Source organism: Sciurus vulgaris (genome assembly GCF_902686455.1).
Source record: "Sciurus vulgaris genome assembly, chromosome: 4".
NCBI classification, from domain to species: domain Eukaryota; kingdom Metazoa; phylum Chordata; class Mammalia; order Rodentia; family Sciuridae; genus Sciurus; species Sciurus vulgaris.
The window spans coordinates 68,881,703-68,908,198 of NC_136464.1; the positions used below are offsets into that span (position 1 = coordinate 68,881,703).

The 26,496-nt window shown below is 38.6% G+C and overlaps 1 long non-coding RNA gene across 1 annotated transcript in view; it reads left to right on the forward strand.

Moving 5' to 3' along the window:
• Nucleotides 1-26,496, forward strand: part of LOC306660078 — an 89,310-nt gene that overhangs the window by 19,028 nt on the left and 43,786 nt on the right. Inside the window, exon 2 of the long non-coding RNA XR_013763536.1 lies at nucleotides 4,100-4,188. This is a non-coding gene — a long non-coding RNA (uncharacterized lncRNA). The remainder of the gene's footprint in view (nucleotides 1-4,099; nucleotides 4,189-26,496) is intronic.

Consider the following 26,496-nt stretch of genomic DNA (forward strand, 5'->3'; position numbering starts at 1 on the left):
AGGCTAATCATTACCCAGAGGCAGAAGTCATAACTTGAAAGTATATGCAGGTTGCACAGGGCACAGACATGTGCCTTAGGCTAATAGCAAGACTATAGACAATGATGGGGCCAATTGTGAATGGAGAAGTTTCACATAGGGATATTTAAATTAAATCTCTGAGAAAACATCATGCCAGGTAAGCCAAAAACACCTGCAGGCAGAATAGGCATGTGGATTGAAGATTGCAGCCCCTGCCTTGATAGTTTATAATCTCATTAGGGGAAAAATCTTCCTAAGAGAAACAAGGAAAGACTGACTTAAAAAAGACCTGTTGTTCATAGAGCTCCAATATATAGCAGTAGTAGTGGCAGAGGAGATTATTGGCCAAGTCCCAAGCCACAAGTTTGATCACAAGCATTTGCATCTACTTCTTTTATAATTAGATTATTGTCATCATTATTTTATTATTGTCATCTTTTTTATTATCTTTATTATATATACATATAATTTTAGTTGTATTTATTAGAATAGAAAAATTTATATATAGTTTTTATTCAGGGTGTTATACAATGCTTATAAAAATCTCCAGGTATTCTAGATCTTAATTACTTTTCAGTTATATGGGTTGTAAATACCTTCTTCAAGGTGTAGCTTAAGTTTTTTACTTTGGTTAGTGTCTTGGAGAGAAATTTGAAAACTTAATGTACTCAGATGTATTGATATTTAATGGCTTGAGTTTTGTGTCTTATTTAAGCAATCTTCTGTGCCCCAAGATCACCAGGATGTCTTTGTTTATTTTCTTCTAAAACTTTTCCCAGGTTTTCTTTTTTTAATATTTATGTCTAAAATAAATTGAAATATACCTGTGGTCTCAAATTGTGATCTATTTTTTTTCCTGTAAGATAATTATATGATCAGAATAAGCTAGTCATAAAGTAGTAACGGATTAAGCCCTAAATCTCTGTGGTGGAACACAACACAGATTTGTATCTTACTTTCAAGTGTCCAACATTGGTAAGTTGCGTGAGCACATTTGGTTTTCTGCTTCATAATTCTTTCAAAGACTCAGGCAAAATTGACTCTTTAGTTTTGTAGTTTTACCTTTCAGAGTCCATATCTTCCTCTTCTAGCCCTGCAGAGGACAGGGCAGGGAGACTTCTCCCCTCCTGTTCCTATTGCTTCAGCTCATGGTCATTGACTATAACCTGTCACATGGCCTGACCTACTGCAAGATGGAGTAGAAGTGTGGACTTTGGTCTGTTTGGAAGGGTAAATTGGACATGGTTGAGCCCTATGGTTGTCTACCAGGTTAGCTGACTGTTCCAGCACCATTTATTGAATAGTCACTTATTCCCTTTGATCTATGACATCATCTCTGTAATTTCATACAATCAAAGATTTGTTTCTGTGTTATTTTGTTCCATTGTTGTAATTGTCTATTCTTGGAAAATACTCTAGTGTCTTAATTGCTATTCCTGTTTAATGTCTGTATGATACAGTGATTCATCTATATTGTCATTTTTCCTTGAAATTGCCTTTTTGATTATAATTGGCTGACTGCTTCCATATAAATTTCATGTAAAGCAGCGTGTCAAGTTACATGAAAAACGTTAGATTTTGACTTGAATTACATTTAATTTATAGATTAATTTGGTAATACGTGACAACTTTAAGATATTGAATATTACCATCCATAAATACATGTTTTAAATCCTTCAATAGAGCTTTGTATTTTTCTTCCATAAAATTCTGGCACATCTTTTGCTAGATTAATTTCTAAGATTCTTATAGTTTACTTTAAGTAATTTAAATAGCACCTTAAAATTACATTTTCTAATTGTGGTTTATGTAATTGACTGTTCTTTGGAATTGATTTTAGGTTAGCAAACAGTTAATACTTTTGGTGTCTAATTTTTGGTCTATGGAGTTTTCTTAATTTTCTGTGTAGAAAAATCACACTATGCAAAACAAACAAGCAAAGAAACAAAACTATGATGCTTTTCTTCCCCCACCTCCAATTCTTTTACCCTTTCTTTGCTCTCTTCCTCATTCTCCCTTCTTCTTCTCTTCCTCTCTCCCATTCTTTCTTCTCTGGGATAATTTTCCCTTCCATTCCTGCATTAGCTAGGACTTCCCTTTTGAACTTGATAAAGCTTGATAGCAGACCTCTTCTTACTGACCTCAAAGAAACAGTATGTCCTCTAGGTTATTCAGTTTGCTCTAGGTTTTTAATAAAGAAATTCCCTTTGTCTTCATACTATGCTAAGCTTCTGTTATCAATGATTGGTGCTGAATTTATTCCACCAGGATTTCATTTGAAAGAATCTTTCTGTAAGTTTTACTTTTGCTGCAAAGCTTTGTTTTTCATCATTTCTTTTTATACCTACCTGGTCTTTGTATTATTCTGGAGTTTCTTTCCAGAGAATATTTCCAGTCCCATATGGTACTTTTAATAATGTTTGGATATTTCATTGCTTAGATGACCACAGCCCTTTCTTGAGACTGAGTCTGATTTACTTTTGCATCTTGTATTTAAAAAAATCTGCTTATATGTGTGGATAAAATCCAAGTGCCCCCATTAATTTCTGATTGATAAGAATGCTAGACACCAACTCAGAAAACAGAACAAGTTTTGGCTGATCCTATTTATTTCAAATTTATGACAATCCAATAATTGATATTTTTATAACATTTTTAAAAAGTTTTAACTCATCCGCAGGAGATAAACACTCAATATTCAGAATACCATTTTTGCTTAGGTAGTACAAACTTACAGAGTGAACCAAAGGGGGAGTAAGGAGACAGGCAATTACTTTTTCTTTTTCCAATTATTGTTTCTTTTGCCATAGTTGCAAATACCCCTCAGCTTCTCCATCCTCAAGGCTTGCAGATTAATTGTAACTTCTCGAAGACAAGGGCACCCTTTCTACAATTTTGTTTGTCAGCAAAGATTGCAGTGATTCTGTTTTGTCAGTTCCTCCACTGCTGCTCTTACATTTGGTTGTTCTATAACTGTCAGTAAGATTTCTTAGTTAGTCAGATAGCTATTGATGTTGTTTGGTGGAAAAAAGATGGATTTTGTTTTATAAAAAGAATTGAGGTTAAATCAAATCAGAGCTCTAAATCTTAGGTACTGCTTCCTTTGAGTTTATGTCCAGATATTTTGGTCTGAAGGGCAGAAGCTTCATAGACCTCTAGTTCCTGGCTGGTTTACTGATCCGGTGGGATTATGTGGGAGATAAGCTGCCACTGTCATTTTATGACTGAGAGAAGATTCTATCTATGTATATAAATTGGTGACTTCAGGGCATTTAATCCTAAAGATTGCCTGGGTAATAGAAGTTCTGTATCTGAAAATGTAGCCAAATCTCCACTTGTGCACTGCTGAGATTTCATGTCAAATCACTACCGCCTGGAGTGTGTTGAAAGCTTCCAGACATGTCAGAAAAATGCTAGTCCTTAATGATTTCTGGAAAGGAAGGGAAAATGACCACATATTAACAACTTGTAGCAAGTTTCAAAATGAACTGATAAGACAAATGGAGTAATAGACCAAGCTGAGAGTTATCTCTCAGCCCAATAGACTAACATTGTTCCAGTATGTTGACAATAGTTTCATTATTAATTAACTCAGCAGAGATATTTAGGTTGTCTTCCCAGTTCTATTCTCATGTAAGCGAGCCACAATTTGAAGATTCTAAAGAGTCGAGTGTATGCCCTGAATAATTATTGAAGCAGAATCCTCACTTCTCAGCAGAGATGCCCAGACAGTGGTCTGATTTATGACATGATTCTAGGCCTGCAAGGTGAGAGCTGTTGGTGATAATGTGATTCTAGAGTTTTGCCAAATCTGGAAACCTTAATTATTACCTCTTTAGTAATTAGGCCTTATGACAGCAAAGCATATGGTGGGCACAACAGTTTATTGGACAAAACTTATTCTGGCAATCCATGTGCTTGAGTTTTGAGGAATCAGCAAGGGGAAGGCAGAATTAATGTCCACATGTCCATGAATAACATTTTTTCATAGTTTTCCAGTCTCTGTAAGTCTAGTTATTACACAGCTATACTTAGTAATTTGCAGTAATTATTTATTTGGTTCTGTAATTCCTAACAGGTTTTGAACTTCCAGAGGACAAACACCTTCTCTTTTTCATCTTTGTACCTCCAGTTGTTGGCACACAGATTGTACTCAATAAATGTGGGGTAAGAAAAAGTTATAAGTGTTATTGAATGCCTCTTCTTTCCTTACCATGCATTACCTGTTATTGCCACCCTTCCCTCCTTGGGACTGCTGAGATGTCTTAATGTTTTCATTGTAAAAATGATGAGGCAGATCATAATAACAAAGGAAAAGACCTTGAGTCTCGAGGTTCAACACCATAGACCCATATGTACAAGACAATATTTGGAAGAACACAAAGTAAGTAAGAATACTCCAAGCATTATAAACATTCTCCCCGTTTTGATAGGAGTTGCCAGCACTTCAAAACCAATGAGATCCAGAGAAGGATACTTGAGCCCTGCCTGTACTCCCCTTTTCCAGTCTCAGATGATGACTGAATTTCAGAGAGAGCAGTAGACAAAGTTCAGAGACTGAGCAAGAGGACATGAACAGAACCTGTGGTTAGGAATGAGGAGTAATTTTGAGTGGCTGATGGGATCCCATCAATAATGGATAAAAACATCAAGCAAGGGAGGGGTGGGAGGGGGAAGGAAAAAAATAACAGAATGAATAAAACACCATTACCCTATGTAAATGTATGATTAGACAAATGGTATGCCGCTACTTCATGTACGAACAAAGAAACAAGATGTATCCCATTTATTTACAATAAAAATAAAATTAAAAAAAAAGAATACAAGCAACAATAAATGTTGGCAAGGATGTGGGGAAAAAGGTACACTCATAAAAAAAATATCAAGCAACAGGTGCCCATCACTCCAACACACATACACAATAAAATTCTGAGAAAGAACTTGGTAGAATCTGAATGGATTCACAGAATATCCCTACCATTTAGTGGAACTAAGAAAATTTAAGAGGCAGTAAGTGCTTGCATTGCTCAATTTGCAGACTGAGGAATATATAAACCACAAAAATTCTTCATTATGTGTATTTTTACCTATATACCTATATACTTAGAAAATGTTTCTGAGGTCAGAGGATGAATCTTTTCTTTTTGATGAAATAGGCTGTAAAAAGCCTTGAATTCTCAACCTGTCAGCTTTAGTCAAAATGAGTTTCTAGTAAAGGAGAATAAGATACCATGGGGTACTACAGAGAGGTGAGGTCTTTGTAGAGCTGACTTGAGACTCCTTTGAGAAGTCTTCTCTTGATCCCTTTGCAATATTAAACTGGGTGTTTACCTTTGCTCACCTGTCCCATTTACACACAATCCAAATGTTCATTATGATATAATACAATGATCTGCTTATGTGTAGGATGAACTTGAGACTGTTATAGTTTATTCCTACTTTCCTGGAGTAATTATTAATAACTACCCTTTCTTCTAAAAGAAATTTTGTAGTTTAAAGAATGAAGTTTTGGCAGAGTATGGTGGCACATGCCTGTAATACCAGTGGCTTGAGAGACTGAGGCAGGAAGATCAAGAGTTCAAAGCCAGCCTCAGCAAAAGTGAGGTGCTAAGCAACCCAGTAAGACCCTGTCTCTAAATAAAATACTAAAAAGGGTGGTGAATGTGGCTCAGTGGTCGAGTGCCCCTGAGTTCAATCACTGGTACCCCATCCCCCATAAAAAAGAATAAAGTTTTGCACTCTACTTAGGTACCTTTTTCTACCATTATACCAGTTTCTACCATTATATCAGGCAAATTCTATGTCTTAGTCATCTCTCTATCCTTTGTACTTTGAAGTTGTGAAGCATATGGTTGATGCTCGATAAAGGTTTATGGAACTGATTGGGCCAAAGTATTTCCTGAAATATCAAAAATAATTCTGTGCACAGGAAAAAGACATGATGAAGGAGAAATTCAAAATAGCTGTATCAATGCCTGGAGGTCTGTACCGTGACCATAGTGGGGGTTGGGTGAGGGGAGAAAGAAGGGAGGTAGGGAAAGAGCTGTATGGGAGTTTGGTCTTCAGTAGAGAGTTGTAATGGCCACACTAAGATGCCACAGGGAGTGATTTGGTGAATAAGTGCCCCCAATTTAGGCGCTCTCTCTCTCTCTCTTTCTCTCCCTATTTTTCTTTTTATAAAGCACTGATAAGAGATTTTTGCTGAGTGCAACAGGAAGTTGAGAACGAGGGAGCCTTCTGATAAACTGTATACAAAATGAGTCACAGCATTTTAGAGAAGGGTAGAGATGGCAGGACTGAGGGCAAATGGGAAATTTGTAGCTGTTCTAGGATGAGAAAATGTAGGAGATGGTGGTGGGATAGAGGAGTTTAAAATAATCTGCAAAGCCAATAGATATGACAATGACAGCACTGATAGAATTTTCTGTGGCTCCTGGAATTCCTGAAAGCAATAACTGCTTTCCATACCTATTTATATTGTTCAATGTCTATGTCTCCCATTAGACCATTAGCTCCTTGGAGGTGAGACTATCAGCACAGGTCTTGGAAGCTGAATGAAGGGGAGAACCACAGGGATCCATGTGGCTAAGTCAGAGAGGATGTCCTCTTGGCTTTCAGCCTATCTTAAAGCACTGTAATACTGAAAAAAAAATAGAGATTTTAAAAAAATGCAGAAGGTGGTAGTGTTGAATTCCGTGTTCAGAGGAGACAGAGACTGAAGTCTGTGAATCTAATTTTCTATTCACATGAAGGAGAAATCTTTGTCAGAAAGGAATGTTTCTCCAGGTCTCATCATCTGCTGACACTTGTAGGTTCACAGATTGGCCATCATCCAAAGACTGTTTAGCTTTTGATAGTATAAGGATGTGCAGCTTCCTGTTACTGATGTCATTCACTGGTTCATTCTATTACATTTGAAGTCAAAGGATTGGACAGACATGCCTGACCCAGAGCTTATCTACTCCCAGGAATGCTGGGCAGGTTGGCGAGGGCTATGATGGTTTCTCAGTGTATTTTAGATAAAAACAATATTACATGGAATTAATGCTAAGGGAACTCAATGAAAGCTTCACAGACACAGGTGTTCCATTTTGTGAGCCTGCACAGCAGCTCAGTCTACTGAATGAACAGGGCCAGGATTTAATGTGAAATTAACCAGAAATAATGGTAAACAAGCAGCACCTGGCAGAGTAGATGTGCTCACTAAGCGTTCCCTGACTGTTAAGTGAAATTGATGACATTGTATTACTCTTTAACTGGCTTTTTAGAGTCATGTAGGCACAACTAGGATGGATTATTTTCATTTTTTCCCCCTGTGATCTTTGAGAGGTAGTATGATATAAAGGACACAGTTCAAACCTCAACCATGTGTCTTTGTGTGAGTTGCTTAGTTGTCCTTGCTTCAGTATCCTTGTCAGTAAAATGGAGATGATAGTACCACCAACCTATGATTGTTGTGAGGACTTAAATAAAAAAAATTAAAAAAAAAGTAAACCATAGTTGTTTTAGTCAGCATTTTTGTTGCTGTGACCAAAAGACCTGACAGGAAGAATTAGAGGAGAAAAAGTTTATTTTTGTTAACAGTTTCAGAAATCTCAGTTCATAGCCAGCCAGCTCCATAGCTTTGGATCTAAGGTGAGGGAGAACATCATGGAGGAAGGGCAAGGCAGAGGTAAGCAGCTCAGTACATGGTAACAAGACGCTGTTGTCTCTGCCAGAGACCAAATATAAACCCCAAAGTCATGCCCCTAGTGACCTATGTCCTCAGCCAACCCTACCTACTTACAGTTACTACCCAGTTAATCCAAATCAATGAATAAATCCACAGGCCACACCTCATAATCTAATCATTCTAAAAATTCTTGTATTGTCTCACACATGAGCTTTTGGGGGACACCTTATATCTAAACCATAACAATACTATATTGTAAGTATTGCATAAATGTTTTTCATTATTAATATTGTTATTAATAGGTTATTCAATGTGAATTTAGCACATTCCATTTGTCTTCAATCTTTTTAAATTTTTAAAATTTATTCTTTTTAGTTATACATGAGAGGAGAATATATTTTGGCAGATTATACATACATAGAATATAACTTATTCTATTTAGGATCCCACTCTTGTGGTTATACATTTCAATCGTAATATAACTGAAACATAGTCACCTTTAAGGGGCCATCTCGACCGTGGAAAACCACTTTGGGAAAATAATTTATAATCTATCATCTATCTATCTATCTATAAAACATATATTCATCACCAAGGTACTTCTGAATTTTAGAGAAATTAGCCTTATCCTGAGATACAGAACAAAATATTCTTTGGATATGGGAGCTAAGGAAAATGCATGGCTTTAATAAATCACTGATGTCTATAGATAACAGTGCACATTAATTCCTATGTTGATGTTTTTAATTAAATAGACTTAATGGTGAATGTTGAATGGAGCTAGTGGAATACATACCTGTAGATGCTCCAGGCATTTTTTCTTGACTGTGACATATCATAGGAGGTTTCTTGTAATGTCAGCATCCCTGATTTCCAGCCCTGTGGGGAGTCTATGATGCTGAGACTGCCCAGGAGAGCTGCAATTGCAAAGGTTCTGCCTCACAGATTTGTGAGGTAGTGTGCTCACACTTTTAATGAAAATAACTTAGAAAAAAGAGAAAAATGAATCCTCCTTAATAGTGAGAAGGTAGGGTTTTAGCAGAGAATAAAGAAAATAATAGTCACCAATCCAAGGGCAATGTGATACTGATTACTTTATATACACAATTTTACCTATTTTTTTACAACAAAACTGAGGGGCAGCTATCTTTAATTTTTAGATAAGGAAATGGAGGGTAAAAGAGGTTAATTAACTGTACAATAAGAGGAGCACTGCTTCTAAGTAACTGGGTTAAGTAACAGGGCAGTATGGTATACTGGTATAGAATAGGTTACTTACTCTGGATTAAGTCCAAAGTTACTAAGTGGAAGGGTCAGGGTTGAACCAAATTCTGTTTGATTCCAAAGCCCAGTATCCTTCTCTGCTGGAAGGATCTTTGCAAGAAGCACTCTGCTTCACCCTAGTGTGGTGTGGGGCTTCTGTTATTCACTTAAAGAAGATTTCTGAGCACTCATCACAGGGCTATTTTTCCAAGTGTTGAAGATAGAATAGAAAAGTGGGCATGCCATGATCCTGGTAGTAGTTATTTATTTATGCCAGGTGATTCTAGGAGAGTTTAACCACTGAGCCACATCCCCATCACTTTGTTGTTTTATTTTGAGACAGGATCTCACTAACTTGCTTAGGGCCTTGCTAAGTTGCTGCAGCTGGGCTTTGAATCTATAATCCTTCTGACTCAGCCTCACAAGTTGCTGGGATTACAGGTGTGTACCACCATGCCAGGTGGTAGTTATTGATTTATACAATAATATATAAGCAGTAGGATCCACAGTCTTTTGCTTTGTTTCCTTTGGACTAAATATAACTATCTGTAGGACTGAAGTGGGTGCTGCTCCTGACCACAGAGCAGATTTATTTGTGGACAGTTAATTCCCATTAAAATGTGGCAAATAAAGTGAAGCAAAATGGGAATGGGTGTGCCAGGAATTATTAGCACATCCACCATGGTGGGTTCTGGTCACGAGTACCCATAATACACACTAAAGGAAGAATTTCAATAATCTTTGTGCTTCCTTTTTCTAACTCACTGCCATTTAAATTATCCTTTGGACCTCCTTCTCTTGAGCACCTACCACATGTTTAAAATTTAAAAGGCAACTTCCATTCACTATTTATTATCCTAACCTCAATCTTGTTAACTAGGTAATTTAAATCCCATTTTATGGATGAAGAAATGGATGATGATAGGGACTATTTGTCAAATCACTGGCAGATAATGAGATTTGATTAAAGAAATGCCTATTTGTAAGACACCAGCATCTCATGCTGGTTCCATTTGTGCACTGCTCTGACTTCATACTGCAAAGCAGTGGGCATATCTAGGGATTGCAGGAGCAGAGGTTTTAAATTTGAAAGCAACTCTTCAAAGAATGTGGATTGTTTAAAGTGGGACAAACATGGTAGGTGTGGCCCCTTAATAGGTCATGCTGGGGCTCCAGGGTTGTCTTGGTAGTCAAGAAACTCTGTAGGTAGTAGATTGACAAAAGTTACTTGAATAAATTACCACAGCTTGGAACACATCAGAAATTCACAACCTAACATGTTTTTGCTCAGGGAAAGATGTATTAGGCAACCCCCCACAAACATCTGATTTTTAAATTTAATTTTTGGTCAAAGTGCATTGTGTGCATGTATTCACAATGAAAGTCATTATTTTGTACATTTACTGTACAATAAAATTTGTATATTTTATAATAAAAATAAATTTGTTCTTTTGTTTTCAATGCATTGCACCTTTCACTTCTTGTTCTCTTATGGAGTGCAACTTAAGAACAGACCGATCACCACTGAGAAGTCCAAATTTGAGAGTCTTTATTAAGCCAGCCGACTGACTGTCTCACACAATGCCTCAAAAATAGCTATTGAGAGAATAGCCCCGACCACAGGGTTGTAGGGGTTCTTATACCAAAAATTACATTAATCATAAGTGTCTGTTGCTATGATTCGAACTTACACATTAACATCATGAGATCATTGACAGAGGGGGAAATGGGTCAAAATGACCCTTACCTAGGTACACAGTAAAGAATGGTTGCTAACATCCACACCATCACTGTTCACATGGTACATTGTTTAGGAGCAATAGGAATCAAAAGAGAGCAATTCTTTACTACATAGGAGTTACCATTGTATATTATTAAACATGTCACACCAAGTAACTGATGATGGGCACAGAGGCAGGGTGTTCTCATGGGAGAAGCTTATTTCCTACATAACATGGAGTCTCAGAGCAAAATGGAGTCTGTTTAGTCATTTCTCTTAGAGTCTAGCCTATAACATTCTCATGGAGTCAGATCTGTCAGCCCATCACAGTTCCATTAAAAAAAAAATCCTGAAAGAGGGCTGGGGATGTAGCTTAAGTGGTGGAGGACTTGTGCAAGGCCCTGGGTTTGATTCCTAACACCATGAAATAGATACATAAAAATTCCGAAGAATAAATTAAGGCAAGGAATAGTTCCAATTTTTTAAAAAAAGGTGCCAACAGCAAATGGGATAGCAGGTGTAACTGATAAATTTAGACTAATGATGAGAATGCAAGTGGAAAATTATGCTGGAAACTTCCTATGGAGTTAAAGCATTTAGTTGAATTTCAATGCTAAGAACTTGTTAATGGTGTTCTTAAACCACAGCTCTCATGTATTAGACTTATTTTGTGGAGATACAGCCAAGATATTTGAGTTGATTTTTGTTGAGTTATATGGGAATTATTGGTTCGGAAATACATAGAACTATGTTTGGAACAAGTCATACCTATCTGAAGCCTCAGTTTTTCTATTGATCAATGAAGAAGTTAAATGAGTAAAGCCTAAAATTCCCACCAGCTTAACATTTATGAATTATTGGTATGGAACTTAATAGCTTCAAATGTTTTAATTGGAGTGAGAGGTGATGTTTTTTATTAGTTTATGATTTAAAAAAAATTTATTTTTAGTTGTCGATGGAACTCCATTTTATTTATTTATTTATTTATTTATTTATTTATTTATTTATTTATTTATTTATAATTGGTGCTGAGAATTGGACCCAGTGCCTCACACATGCCAGGTAATCACTCTACCACTGAGCCACAACCCCAGTCCTACTAGTTTATGAATTTTTCAGAAATATGTTTTTCATTTAGACTGAGTAGACAAAAGTTTGGAAAAGAAAATAGAAGTATCTATGGTTCCTCTTTGGGTTTATGTTCCTTGTGGTATTCTATCAAAATCCAGTTCTTCCCTTTCAAAACCGTGGATTTATTGACCAAGTGGATCTCTTTTTCCCTCATGCAGACAGTGATGGTTGCAACTGGTAGCCTGCTGCTCAGGGGTAACAATCTATGTCAGGAGTAGATTCCAAAACTTCAAGGGGCAAGAAACCCTGGGCTCCCTTTAGTGTCATGCCCTTACTCCAGCCCCACTTTCTGAATAAGGATGATATTAATGTGCGACTGAAAAAATACATTTTGGGAAATTATACGTGTGCTTAAGCAATAGGTATATGATTTATATACTTCTTCCTGAGGAATACACAATTTATAAAAATGTAAATATTAGAAAATTATAGACTCAGAGTACTATTGATACAAATATCTGTTAGTATACACTATAAGGTTAATCAGACAATCTGTTTTAATCAACTTCTTTTTGTTGCTGTGACCAAAAGACCCGACACAAACAATTTTAGAGGAGGAAAAGTTTATTTGATGCTCATGGTTTCAGAGGTCTCAGTCCATAGACAGTTGACTCCATTGCTCTAGTCCTCAGATGAGGCAGAACATCATGGCAGACGGTGTGGAGAAGGAAAGTAGCTTGGCACATGGCAATAAGGAAGCAGAGACAACTTCTCGCAACAGAGAAAAAATAAAAACCCCAAAGGCATTCCCCCGTTAACTTATCTCCGCCAGCCACACCCTATCTGCCTACAGTTACCACCCAGTTAATCCATACCAGTGGATCAGTGAACTGATTAGGTTAAGCCTTTCATAACTCAATCATTTCACATCTTGAACATTCTTGTATTGTCTCATACATGAGTTTTTGGTAAATACCTCATATCTAAACCATAGTAAACCACTACAAACTAAATCAATAATAATGATAAAAACTTATAGTACTTTATGATTCAAAATAAAGTAGCAACAACTAAAAACTGATAAAGACAACACAACATCATAAGCTTCTGATAAGAAACTTGGGAATTCGAGCAATACACATGTGCTTAGCGAGAGCCTTGCTATGCTGAATTGAATTGTTTTTCAATAAATTTTTGTGACATATAGCTTAGGAATACCAAATTTTATAATGGCAACAGACTTTGTGACACTCTGCTAGAGCCTCATACATCCTTTCTGTACCTCCCTTCTTTGGCTTCTGTGTGCCTTTTCTCTATTGACCCACTCCTGTGACTCTTTTTGCCACTATTTTGCCTGCTCACTCAGAAATGCCTGGGAATTGACAAGCACCCAAGTGGCTTTAGCCAGTGACTAACCCAGTTAATTCAAAAGCCCAGCAACTATGCTTTGAATCAGGACACATTCTGAAGTATGGCATACACTTCTGAGTTCTGTAGGACTGGGCTAAAGCTACCATCTGTGGGACTTACAAATCCCATCCTTGAATGATTTTTGTTTTCCTATCTTGCTTCTCCTAAACCCTTATTGGTTGTTGTTGAAAACACCTCCTAAATAAATTTTTTTAAACACAAGTTCTTATCTCAGGGAATCTGATTTAAGACCTTTTCATAACTGACCTGGAAGGTTACAAGCAAGTAGCCTTTAGCTTCACATAAAAATAAAAACTTGTATTTTGCTGTTGAAAGTCTCACAGGCATTCTGAGACTTTGAACATGAATCTGTCTTGATTTGAAAGCAAAATGAGCAATTGTAAATCAAAAAATTTCCTAGGGGCTTGTGATCTCCATAGCACCCCACAGGCTATAGGAAGCTGAGGAGAGTCCCTAGCATTCAACCCCTGACAAAGGTTATCATTTGCCACCTTAGAGTTATGCACACATTCATGGCATTTGCTTTGCCTCTAGAGTCCACTTATGCTACTGGCTAAATATAAGATGGTGAAGTTAGAGAGTTCTCAAAGGGCAAATCACAAAATACTTCAAGGTTTTATTTTCTGGAAGTGGGTTTCAATGTAACATCTTGACAAATAAAGTCCCGTTCCACATTTATGCTACCCTTCTTCCAAATTCTAGTCTTATTTCTTTGGAGAGCAACAGACCCAACACCATATAGAAGTTTCACGAGGCTCCACGAGGCTCCTAAAATAACCTTTCCCCTGAGCCTTATGCATTCAGGTATCCAAGTAATATAATGTTTTCACAGCAGAGTCCTGCTCCCATTGAGTGATGTTGCCTGAGCGATGTTGCCGTTTGCTGGAGTTCTCTGCAGTGTAGCTCTTCCACCCAGTTGCACCCAATTTCACTGATCAGTAGCTCTGGCTTAGCTTCACCCTCATATATTCAATAATTCATTTGGCAGGTGCAGAGTAGACACATCTAAAAAGGAATTGCAACATCTTGGAAAAGCAAGGAAAATACTTACTGTTTACTCTCTCTTGGACCCTGACATTTAATTTGGATATGAGGGGGATCAGTAGTTTCAGCTTATTCTGGTACTAGAGATATTTATTATTTTTTTAAAAGATGAGTTAGATTTACATTATTTCTCCTGCAAAAGTTTCGATCTGCAAATTCCTCTGAAATATCATGGATATCAATAGGTTGTTCAGATGTGACTAGTCACTGATCCATGGAGTTGGGCTGATCAAACATGGGAAAAGACCAGAATTTGAAAACCAGTGAGCTTTTCCCCCACACAGGAGCATCTTTCTTACATTGTACTCATGCTGACAGTTGCCATCATACAGAACTTTATTTCAAAATAATTTAAAATTTACAGAAGAGTTGCAAATATAGTTAGAGATGTCCCCTATACCCTTCAGTCCACTTCCCCTAAAGTGAACATCTTATGTAACCATTTGTCAAAATTAAGGAATTTATATGGGAATAATATTTACAACTTTAATAAGTAAAGACTTTATTTGGATTTCCTCAGTTTCCAAAGGCTGTCCTTTTTCTGTTCCTGGACCCAATTCAAGATTCCATAATGCATTAGGTCAGCATGTCTCTTAAACCTATACAGATCGATCTATCTATCTATCTATCTATCTATCTATCTATCTATCTATCTATCTATATCTATCTATCTATCTATCTATCTATCTATCTATCTATCCATCCATCTATCATCTATCTTTCTATTTATAAATTTGTACATTGTGAAGCCAGACTGTTTGAATTCCAGTCATGGTTCTGCTACTAATTAGCTGGGTAAATTTAATAAGTTATTAAACTTTGCTGTGCTATCTCTGTAACTTGGGAAGACTACTAACATAACATCTGTGCTTGGGGACACTAATCACATTAACTTCATACGGTTTTGTGGGAATTGATCATGTGAAAAAGCTTAAAGCAGTGTCAAGCACATGAGAAGTGCATGTTAACTGATTATATTTATGGTTATTACTTCATCCCATTAAAACATCTAGCTATCAAAAAATAAATCCTTTCCTTTGTGGCCACAGATTACTCCTTCTTAAATAATTATTCTCATGAATAGGTAATATGCACATGGTAAAGATTATACCATAAGATATGCATGTATGAATATATAACAAATCCCATCATCATGTACAACTCTAATGCACCAATAAAAATTTGGCAAGAAAAAAAATAAAGCTGAAAAAAAGAATATATGATAAAAACTGTGTTTTCTTTTCTGTCTCTATTTCCCAGTCCTCTGGTCTCTCTGATCCTGCCACGAGATAATCACCATTACCTTTCCTTCTATACTTTCCAGAGGTATTCTTCAATAAAATAAATTTGTTTGAATATTCCATCTATCTAGAACTTTATAGAATGTAGTGACTACAAAAGGATGAATAGTATATAAATGGCATAAAGTATCTCATTTGTATTGTTACTGATGATGATGATGACAATAACTGTTTTATTCAGTACTTGTGATGTAGCAGGCATTCTGCTGTGTTTTTGCCCAATCTTATTTAATACATAGTAGTCCTATGCAGTAGGCATTATTAGCATTTTCATTTAACAGATATAGACACCTAGAGCTAAAGAGGCTGGCTACTTAACTTCCTTTAGGTCACTCAGCTAGTGGAAGAGCAGAGATGGGAACTTAAGAAAATTTTAGGAAAAAGCATTAGATATATTGAATTCTGTCTTTGATTTACTTCACTTATTTTTGCTTTGCTTTCTATCCCTCTTTGTATGCCAAGGTCTTTTTCCTTGGAAATAAATCATGATCAGGACTCTGACCAGATTTCACCTTACTTTACCCTGTACCCTCTCTATTATTTGCATTTTCAAAAATTTTACTTTCATTGAGCCTCTTGCTTGCTTCAGAAAGCCATATTAGCTCCTTACCTACTAAAGAATCAAGTACAAATATTTCATCCCGGCTTCTGTGGCCTTCTGTCTTCAGCTTCATCTGAACCAGCTGGTGTCATTTCCTACTGTGAGCCTAACATATTGTATAGCAGAGAGCAGCCCTGGATGAATACTTTTAAAATTCAGTCACTGATATCCATAACTGACAAAAGCTACTCAGTCATTTCTTTAATGATACATCTGGAAATGTATTTTCATGGAAAATGAGTTTTTAAATTTTTTAAAACAATCCCAGCATTTAATTTTGGTGATTTGAATAGTCCAAAATTACCTTTTGTGTGGTGTACATTAATTATGCTGTTTGGAGCTACAGATTTATTATTGATGGAAAATTAGAGAAGGTGAACAGGCTGCCATACATCCTGATTCCTTCTCCTGGGGAGCCAGAGTTTGAGACATGGCAGAATTCCTAGTCAGATGCTGCCAAATCTCAGCGCTCTTGCTTAAGCTGGGGCAGACTCCAATGGATTGGCCTGGTCTCAGAAGAAAGGGCCTGGCATGAAGGAATAATTTACTTTATAATTTGGAGAACGGAAATCTACCATCATAGAGTCAATTGTATGACTCATAAAATACTCCCTTCTAATAGGGAGGGGTTCAAGTTTTGCCCTATTTCAGAGGAACCCTAGCAATATTTGGTGATGATTTTTTTCTTTTTTTTGGTTGAGATTTTGGCTCTGGATGTTAGCATCATTTGGCAGAGTTCAGTGAATTGTTGGGAGAACAGATTGCCTTGGCCCAGGGAGTGGTTTCCTGTCCAACAAGTCTATAGTGTCCTATTCGATATCACTGAGCCCTTTCCATCCCTTTTTTATGACAACCTTTTGAGGACCTAGAAAGCAGGTACTGTGTATTGCTTATCTCTTTATTTGTAGTGCCAAGCACATTTCCTAGCACACAGTAGGCACTGAGGAAATGTTGTTTGGCAAAAATGTGGATGCAGACATTGCCTGTAAAGGAGGCTTGGGATATCAGCTTCTTCCAAGCCCAATAGACTTGGCACATGGGCTGGGCGGATTTCCTGGCATTAGAAAACTGTAAAATGCAAAATGGGAATTTCTGGCTCATGAAGCTCCCTAATTACATCCAGCAGCCTATAGGATTAGAAATAATAACTCAAAGGCATGCTGGTGATGTGTATGAAGGTATCTTTGAGCACCTGCTGTTCCCTGGCATGTCATGGGTCAGTCTTCACAAGGGTACTTATGAGCAGAAGAGCCATAAAATCTCGTGCTTACTTTAATCTTGGAGTCATTTTCTCTTTGATCTCCTGATGAGATGGATCTCTGTGCTCAGTGGAGAAACTGAGACAGTATGTTAACTGCTAAGACATGTATATAACATGTCTTACTTGTTTTTTCCAGGAGAGACTTAGATGTTTAGGAGCTAAGAGAAATTATGGACAGTTGATACTGGGGGGACTTTAAATAGAGATGGGCTAAATGGTAGTGTGGGGTAAGTTTGTGTTCAACTGCAGACACAATTTTGTATTTTCTCTGTTCTAACTTTGTTTTAGTCAATTTTTTTTTTCTGCTGTGACTAAAAGACCTGACAAAAACAATTTTAGAGGAGGAAAAGTTTATTCAGGGGCTCATGGTTTCAGAGGTCTTGGTCCATAGACAGCTGGCTCCATTCCTCAGGATCCAAAGTGAAGCAAAACATCATGATGGAAGGGTGTGGCAGAGGGAAGCAGCTCATATGATTATCAGAAAGCAGAGAGACTCCATTTGCCAGATGTGAAATATATACCCCAAAGGCAGGCCCCCCAATGACCCGCCTCCTCCAGCCACACCATAACCTGCTTTCATTAATCCACTGATTGGGCTAAGGCTTTTATAACCCAATCATTTCTTCTCTAAACCTTCTTGCATTTTCTCACACATGAGTGTTTGGGGACACCTCACATCCCAACCATAACATTCTTTTGGGGGACATTTCACATTCAAACCATAAAAAACTTCAATGGTGCCTGCACTATGGTGTACCCCCAGACACCCCTTCACAACAGAGGCACTGGTTGAGGTTGGGCACAAAAGTCTGGACCCCTTGCATCACTGAAACAATTCTGAAGGGCTATTCCGGTTCTAGAGCTTCCTGTGGAATCCACTGATGCCTCTGTTGCATCTGCACTTCAGTTCAGTGCTACCTCTGTCCATCTTGTTTCTCTCACACCTCACATTTCTTGTTCTCTCAAGTGTTCACTTGCAAACCTCCTGTATGTAAACCTCAGAGTCTTAGAGTCTATTGTGTGGAGAACCTAGGACAACCTTAGTACTCTGGGATGTCATGTGTTTTCTTTCTTTTCTGTATCAGATCTTGTCTTCAGGAAATAGTCTAGGAATTCTTTCATGCTAAAACGTAAATGTAATAATCTGTCCCTCTTCAGAGGTATTTGCGTTTTCACTGGGGCCAGACCTTTTAGAATAGGGCAAAGCAATAAACTGCTGTGTGATATTTTCAGCAGTTGAATGGGGGAGTATTTTTGGGGTGCCCCAAAGGAGGTACTACCCAGGCATCATTGAAACTCCAGCCTCCAGGAGGTTTCCTGGTGGTGAGACTGTTTCTGTGGTAGAAGCCAGTGGCTCGTCCTGGTCCCGCACATGACTCTGCATCTGAGAGCAGCAGCCTCAATCCCAGCATGCTGGAAGAGAGATACTCAGCTTTTTTCCCACTAGCATTTCCTTGGTCTTTACTGTGGGGATCATCTGAATTTCCTGTGCCCTAAATTCAAGTATTTTTAAGGTAGTAAGAGACAAATAGTTCACTTAAATGTATCTTCAGCAGCTCAACAATTTCTTTCTCTGTATCATCTCCTCACTTCCCCAGGCATTAGTCACTTCTTTTTCTATTCCTGTGGCACTCTTTTTGCAACTCTACAGAGCACTGTCACGCTCTTTATTTTCATTTTTCTAGTTACTCATCATGGATTGATTCATTAGCCTCTTGTGTTTATGGAGACAAGGGCTGTGTCATTGTCCTCTCTTAATGTTTGGTTTCTGGCCACTATACTGGCACACAGCAATACCTCAATAACTGAGTGGATAAGTAGATAAATGAATACCTCCTATATTCAGGATATTATAAAATACAAGGGGGAATAGAAGTGATACAAACAGCTAACACTGCTTGAGTATTTAACTGTAGGTCAACTATGACCTTGAATAAGCATGACTCATGGGATGCAATTATAAAGCACCTTGGCTTTTGCTTCTCTCTCTCCCTCTAAGTCAGTGGTTATGTTTGGAAAAGACAAGCAATTAAAACATCCATGCCTGTGTAATGGTAAAAATGTTGACCTTGATTTAACATTGTGGTTTCTCCTCTTCTCTGAGCTTAGGTCTGACTGAGAAGGTGAAACATGGTTAGAGAAAGGGATGTGGTTGTGTTCCCCCCTTTTCTTTCTCTTTCAGCCATGTCGCTAAGCATAGTTCCTGAGCCCCCGGGGTTGGCATAACCAGAAAGGAGGTGGGAACAAGGTAGTTCTTACCTGGCTAGAATTATTGTGAGCAGGACTTTCTGTACAAGGCAGGTGTTTTGGTTGATTTTTGTAGATTGTTTATGGACTGTCTCCACCTGGTGTCCTGTCCACTGGTGTGTGAGGGGGCTTCCCAACTTCTAGTTCCCTTGGGATGATGTGGTGTTTTGTTTTTTGTTTTGTTTTTGGTACTGGGGATTGAACCCATGGTAATTTTACCTCTGAGCTATATCCCCAGATCTTTTTAATCTTTTATTTATTATTTTGAGACAAGGTCTTGCTAAGTTGCTTAGGGCTTTCCTACATAGTTGAGGCTGGCCTCAAACTTGTGATCTTTCTGCACCAGCCTCCAGAGTCACTGGAGTTACAGCTGTGTGCCACCACACATAGTTTGATGTGTTCTTTTTTGCTTATTCCAAGCATTCTTCAGCTCATGACCATTCAGTAGTATTTATTTATTTATTTATTTATTTATTTATTTATTTATTTATTTATTTATTTTTGATACTAGGAATTGTACTGGGGTTGCTTAACCACTGAGCTATATCCCCAGTCATTTTTTACTTTTTATTTTGAGACAGGGTCTCACTAAGTTGCTGAGACTGACTTTGAAATTGCAATCCTCCTGCCTCAGTCTCCCAGCTCTCTGAGATTACACCACACCTGGCCCAGTGGTACTTTTATCTTATCTTTATTGAGCTCTACGTACCACCTACAGATGACTCTTTCAGTCTGGATTCAAGCCAAACTAATGCTCACTGCTTCTCTTGCTCTTTCTCTACTTTCTCTCATGAACCACTTCTCCAAGGAAGCATCCTTCTATGTCTTCACAAACTCTGAAACTACTGACTGACAGGAGCAACCTCCTATCCTTTGATTCATGCCACTGGCTCCTAAAAAGTTCAAATTCTGGGCATCAGATTCCTCAGATAGGTGACTTACACCAGTCCACCAAGTTCTCCAACTACAGGAGTGCATAAGAGTTCTCTGAATGTTACCAGTGGAGTGCTTCATGTAGATTTGAGCAAAAAAGGACTGGTATCCCCATTTCCTCCACTGATCACATCAGTTGTCCATCACAAAAAAACTCTGTCTTCATTGTTGTTTTAATTTCTCTAATCACTTTTATAGTCAGAAGTAGATGGTCAGCTAGACATTGCCAAATTGGTTTTCTGCCATCTCTTTGTAAGTCCTGTGTTTCACTTTGAAATATGGCATTTATTATCTTTAAGCATCTATCAAAACAGAGAGGAAAGGCTCATTTTAATAGTCTGTTATTCTATGTGCCAGACACTGACCTCAGATTTACAGGCATTAACCCTTTTAAATATAGAAAATCTACTGATGAAGAAAAGAAGTACAGGAAGTTCAGTGACTTGCCAGATTTCACTCAGCCAGTGGCAGAGCCAAATTGAAACCCAGTCAATTTGGATCTGGAACTCTTGTCCTTAATTACTGTTCTAACTTCTCTCATAAATGAGTATGTGCCCTTGAGAAATTTACGATCTAGTGGGGAGAAGATGAAAACTAATAAGATAACTGGAAGACATGAAATAAAATAGGCAGATCAAGAAAATTCTAGGCAGGTTCTCAGGAGAAAAACACCACATCTAATTTGGGAAATAAAAGTTTTCATGGATGAGATAGTGTTTAAAACTGGATTGCATCTCTGACAGTTAAAACGGCAGGTAATAATGTTGGCCATGGGTAAAGTAAGAGGGAAGCAGGAGGAGGCTTTGGGATCTGTGAGAATCCAGCCTGACTGATGGGAGGGTGTAAGGAAGTCGGATGAGAATGGGAAGGCTGCAGATTTACTGTGACCTAGAATGTTAGGGTGGGGATTTTACCTGTTTTGTAGAGTAATGGGGAGCCATTGAACATGATAGGAATCAGCAAAGACAAATGGGGAGAGGTACAATAGACACTGTAGTGGTAGAAGTAGAGGACCAGGCTGCCAGTGAGGTGCAGAAGACTCAGAAAAGAAGATTCAAACCCCTGGGTTACTGGGAGAATTAGTCACTACTGGGGGAAATGGAAATGGATGGAGGCCTTCTCTTTTCCTCCCCTTTTACATTTTAACAAAATATTGAATCCATTTTTTTAAATAAAAGTAATAGTAAATAGTTGTGTGCTGAACAGAGTATGAAGTACATCTTTCATTTAAAATATATATATGTATATGGGACAGGGTATCCCTAGGTTGCCCAGGTTGGTGTTGAACGCCTGTGTCCAAGTGATCCTTCTGCCTTGGTCTCCAGAGTAGCTGGGATTACAGGTGCATACCACGGCCGCAGTTCACAAATAAAATCATATCACATAGTTCAGAAGATCTGTTTTCATCTCTTGGTCCTCTCTTTCATCAGGTACCTTGGGGAAGGGACCATCTTGGTTATCATTTAATCTGAAAATTTAGCACAGGCACAGCAAACGAACACCTGAGTTATCCCTTGGGCAATCTCGTGTTCTGGCATCCCAGAGACCACACGGAAGTGAGTGAACTCTGAGGTCTCTCTCCTTCCCAGAGACACAATCCTGACTCACATCTGGCGCATGTGTGTAAGTGGGGCCAGTGAAACTTCAAATAGATTGATACTTCTTAGAGGAGGGCATCTTTTTATCTGGCCTGCCATTGGTAGAACTACCTCTGCTTCATGGAGATCATAATCACGCAGATGGAGTGGAGGAGATTCCTAATTGCTCCGCGTGTTCTGGACAAGAATCTGACAACAACTTACCCAGTTTCTTGGGGACAAGCTACAGTGCTTTCAGAGGCTGTAGGAATTTCAAGATGATTGAGGTTTGTATGTTTGTTTCCTCTTTGAATGCCCTGCAGTCTGGGGAACTGAGGCTGACAGACTGGGCAGTGGTCTAGGCTGATTTTGCTGGGCACACTTTTGTGAAAGGACACACATTTATTTTCTGAGCACTATGCTATGGTTGCTGAGGAAAAAAACAAACTCTTCTAAGCATCTAATTGTATATGAGGGGTTTCCAAGGGACTAGCTACACAGTCTCAGTCACTTCTCCGCAACCATCTGCCCTCATTTAAATGAGAGGTGCCTTGAGTTAACAGTGCTGTCCTAACCCATGGAAACAGGACTTGATTTTCAGAGTTATAAGATTACTTTAAATTGAGATTCACTTGGTCTGTTCCAATTCAGTAAATAATATATAATTCTTTTAGTTGTTCTGACTGCAGACTTGGGCTCCTTTCTCTTTTTCACTCTTTCACCTTATCTCAAGCCCCTTGGGGAATTCTGTCATCCAGAATCTTGCTCCCACTACCCTTGTGTGCCCTATATCAGCTCCTGCTTGAATTTTTCCAGTATCTTCTCAGTGGCTCTTCCAGCTTCCATCTTATGCTGTTAGTATTGTTTTCCATACAATATCCAGAGGGATCCTATTAAGAGGAGTTAAAACAGCTCATTCTTCCATCATAAACTCTCCAAGAGCTTCCCATTCTCCTTAACTCGCCATGTACAAGAATGCTGTGACCACCTGATCTGTCCCCTCGGACAATGATTGCATGTACTATGGGACCCTGCGTGGCTTTTCCAGGAAAGGTCAGTAGATTTGGAATCTGTAATTTCAATTTGCACGCTAGATGGCACTCTGAGACCATGCAAGGTTTTGCCCGGCTTGTTTTATGGGGCACAGACTTCTCCACTCATTTCAGGTTTTAACTTTCCTGTAACTAAGATGACCAAATTTTATCTTAAAAAATTTAAACACATATATATTTAGGGGAAAAACTATAGTTTGAAAAAAAATGCCTTGGAAAGTTCTGGATTCTTTAAGAAAAGCCTACTGAAATTGCTGCTATTTGAGAATATGAAATCACCTGGGCAATAACAGGGCTGCTGGGACTCTGTAGGTGCCTGTGTGCACAGCAGAGGGGTGTCTGGATAGAGGTTTTGGCATTTGGGAAGACAGTCCTAATAGTTTGATTCAAACTCATGTCTACAGAATGTCATTTTTTTCTTCCAAGGCTGAGAACATGAACTCATTATGTGAGAATGGAGATGGCTAGATGTTTTGGGTGTGTGAGTGGTGGTTGTGGGTAGACATTAAGGGTAGAAGGAATCAGCTCTCTCCCTCAAGTCCGTTGAAAAGTTCAAGTCTATGTGTGCGCGCGCGCGCTGGGAGGAGAAAGAGGACGAAGAAAGAGAAAAGGGAGGGGAGACTGAGAGAGGAGGGAAAGGGGGAGGGGACAGAGATCAAGCTAAAGGATTAATTTATTTTTAATTGGTCATTTAATGGCTTCTACTCTTTGGCTTTTATAAATAAAAATGCTATGAACAATAGAAAAAGATTAAGGGAGCCAGACTCAGTGGCGCATGATGTAATCCCAGCAGTTTAGGAGGTTGAATCTGGAGGATTGCAAATTTGAGGCCAGCCTCAGCAACTCAGTGAGACCCTAAGCAACTTAGTGAGCCCCTGTCTTAAAATAAAAAAGAAAATTAGGACTTGGGATGTAGCTCAGTGGTAAAGTGCTCAATCCTCAGCACTGAAAAAAAAAAAAAAAAAAAAAAAGAATAAGAACAATTATGGGGGAGAGAGATAAGTGAAAAAGAGATGGTGGGGGTGATTAAAAGAGAGGTCTCCTCACAGCCCATCCTGTGGAAAGGACTACCCCTTCTCCCATGTTGAGAACTGTGCTAGGAAATGTCCCTGAAAGGTCCCCCTGCGCTGCTCCAGGGGCCAACATTCTGAGGAGTGGGGTCAGTGAAGGAGGCAGCCACTCTGGAAGCTCTGGGAGGTCCTGGCAAGGAGGCCAGTAGAGGGTGTTGTGCCCACATCCTTCTGCATCTCCACATGGGAGCTCAGAGGTGACAGCCCAGTGATTTGCCATGCAGCAAAGCAGCTTTAAGACAATTCATTAGGTTGTTCTGTCTCCAAGGGAATCAGGACAGAAACAGTCTGCACTGCCCCTTGCGGGTTTTCCTTGGTTTTCATCATTCTTTCAGGGAGGCTATGGGCTCAGTTCCCTGGGCATCATCCCCCTGTGCTCCTGTTGTAGTAGGGTTTGTGTTCTGGTCCACAGCAAAGCTGGTGATATTGTAAGGTAGACAGTCAGTCATAAGCAGGTGGTTTGTGGGGAGGTTGATAAAGGGAGCTAACAGGCAACATCAAACATATCCATAAGTAACAGCACTGGGAATCACAAGAAATTTTATCAAAACAGACACAGATCTAGAAAATGGGAATTGGTATGTCAAAACTCCCCCAGCCATAGTTAATTTTTTCCCCCATGCTGGGGCTAATTATAATCCCTTGAGTCTTTTGTAACCAGGTCATCACCAACCTCACAAGGAAAATTTGCAGAAGGCTATACAAAATAACAAAGGTTTTTCAATCACAAAGGTGGGCATGAGAGAAAAAGGCATGAACAAAGACACCTGAACCCTTAAAAATTCAGATTCTGTAAGAGCCATACCGTTGCCTCTGGAGACATCTGCTCAGTGCCTACACAGTGAGTCCTTATTCTCACTCTTTCTAATAAACTCCTGCCAGTTGTTCTGTGTAACTCATTGAAATCCTTCCTGAGGGATTGCAAGGACTGATTACTGAGGACCCCCGTGGTTGCTTCTGTTCCAAGGGACTGGCTCTACAATATCAGGCAAAGTTAAAGAACCTTTTTAAAAACGTCAGTGTCTTCTTCTGAACTGTAAAGGAAAACTGCACCAGATCACGTTTAACAGGCAGGGAAGACTTAGTTCAGGACTATTGCAGTAGGGTCAAGACCAATACAATAGGGAAGAGAACTTGAACTCAACTCTGTGAAACAAAAGGCTGGAGAGATTTTCAGTGCTGGGGCGAGTTACCAGAAGAGTTTTGGGGAACATCAGGGGGCAGGTTGGTCCATGTGATTAGGCGTCTGTGTTTGCTAATTAACACTTGTCATTAAGCTCCTACCCTCCACAGAGCCTGCTACATGGTAGGGGTGCTATCTTTCTCAATGATGATTTCATTTCGAAGGGTTGGATCTTAGGCCCTGCAGAGAAGAGTTACATCTCAAAGGGGAGAAAAAGAACTTCCAATTACAATTTCCTTCCTTCCTTCCTTCCTGTGTGGTACTGAGGATTACGCCCAGGGGGCGCTCTAATGCTGAGTTACATCTCCAACCTCCTTATATTTTATATTGAAACAGCATCTCACTAAACTTGGAACCTCCCCGCCCCCCCGCCCCCCCGCCTCAGTTTCTACAACAGCAAGTTTTCTAAAGCAAATGCTTTTTAGAAAAGAAAGGTCAGGAAGAAACTTGTCTAACATTTAGTCACTCTGAAGGGAATGTTAAGGCCTTCTTGGCCAGTATAATGGATATAAAAATAGCACCAACTTATTGCAATTTTGTAGGAATTAAACGGGATGTGCGCAAACACACTGTTTGGAGTGCAAATGGCAGCTGTTAAGAGGTGATTGTTAGAATTTCGATGCTTACACTAGGTCCACTCTGAAGACCTTTTTAATATGCAATTTGAAAAAGAAAGTACAAAATAATCTTGTCTTTAAAAAGCTACTACTGTGTTTATAAAGACATATCATATATGTTTTTATGGGCAGGGAAAAAACACTAAATGGAGATTATGTTCTGGAAACAAAACACAAACAACAATCACTCTTGTCCTGTCTGCTTACATTTTAGATCAAGAAAGCCAACATTTTAAAATGCAATCCTTAATGTAAGAAGAGAGTGGCATCTGATACCTTCTTATTTTTTAATAGCTTACTTTTAGTCCAGAAGGTCAAAACACATGAAATAAGTGAAGTTTGTATCTTGACTCAGTGCTCTGCAAGATTTTGAGACTGCACCTGTTGACTATGTTCATATATTCCCCCCTTTTTTTAAAAATTAGGCCTTAC